This window comes from Colobus angolensis, unplaced genomic scaffold (genome assembly GCF_000951035.1).
Source record: "Colobus angolensis palliatus isolate OR3802 unplaced genomic scaffold, Cang.pa_1.0 Scaffold51, whole genome shotgun sequence".
Classification (NCBI taxonomy): domain Eukaryota; kingdom Metazoa; phylum Chordata; class Mammalia; order Primates; family Cercopithecidae; genus Colobus; species Colobus angolensis.
Genome location: NW_012118599.1, coordinates 9,180,553 through 9,182,094, shown reverse-complemented (window position 1 = coordinate 9,182,094; position 1,542 = coordinate 9,180,553).

Below are 1,542 nucleotides of genomic sequence, written 5' to 3'. Positions count from 1 at the left end.
TTTCTTTCTTTCTTTCTTTCTTTCTTTCTTTCTTTCTTTCTTTCTTTCTTTCTTTCTTTCTTTCTTTCTCTTTCCTTCCTTCTTTCCTTTCTTGCTTCCTTCCTTCTTTCTCTTTCTTTTTTCTTCATTCATTCATTTATATAACATATATATGTATGTATATCTTTATGTGCACATGTGTATACATAGATACAATACCAAACAAATTTGAAACACATGTGGTGAGTTATTGCATTATTTTTGGAATTCTCTCAAATGGGAAAATTAGGTATTTCTTTCTCTTGTGATAAGTAGTTTTATTTACAGAAAGGTCAGAAGTAAACTGCTTTTATCATTTCCTAGTAGGGTATGTTACAGTGAGCAATTCTAGTTACAAGTTCAACAGGGTTTGGATACTACTCCTGGAACTCTTTCCTTCCCATTGGGCTTCCATCTCTAAGATCTAACTGAAGTTCCCTAAAGCAAGCATTCAACTTGCTGCTTGGTAAAACATAGAACAACCCCCCATCCCCACCCCAGTATTCGTAAATAAATAGACAGATGAATCTGGCCTCAGAGAGTCTGGTTCAGAGTTTATAGAGTATATAGAGTATCTACATTGTTCTGCTGTCTATGAATGGGTATAAAAACCTGTTGAATAGATGCTAAAAATCAGTGGATATGTTGCACCTCAAAAATGTTGTTCTTTTAAAGGGGGCAGGAACAAATCTGCTAGTCCCAATAATCTGGATGCAGACAGTCATAGTAATGATGGTGACTGTGGCAAGAAATATGAACCTATATTCTGAGGCCAAGAAACCTGTTACCTGTTCATCAGGGCTTCAGAAATGAATGGCAAACTCCAATATATTTTTTGAAATGCAGAAAAGAATTTAGTGTATTGTTTGTATTTGCCTTTTAAACTTGAGAAAATACATGGCCAATGCCAACTGAAGTGTTATCGAAGTTTAATCATGAGTATGTAACATACATCAGCTACTCCCTCTTCAGTCTTCATAGATTTGTGTAAAATAGTGACCTAAGATGGAAAGGACATTCTAAGCAATGGGAAGGCAAAGAATCGCTTAAGCTTTTCATTCATTGTGATAGCAACTGAACTTCTTGATGTATTTATTGTTGTAAAAATGTCCTTGAAACCACCAATTATTTCTTCCTGTAGATGGTTAGAACTTTTAATATTGTCTGGGAAACTTCTAGAAGCATAAACTGTCAAGTCAACCTGTACACAGCATTTGTAAGTACTCTCTATGAGAACACTCAGAAAATGTTACAGTTTCCGACTCATTCTCTCTAGCCCAGTTGTGTGTTAAACTGAAGGACACATTTGACTATTGCACTAGGAAAAAATGGGTTAGGTTCTTTTTATCTCTGTCAGTTTCTCTTTATCCACACATTTAAAAGAATTTCTCTCTTTTCTTTTTAAGTCACAGCTGTGTTAGTCAAGTGCACTTTTTTTCAATAAAGAAAATATACTGCATTGACATTCTGAGTCATTCTGGTTTTGTTGGCATTGTTTATTTTAAATTTAAATTTAAAGATTCA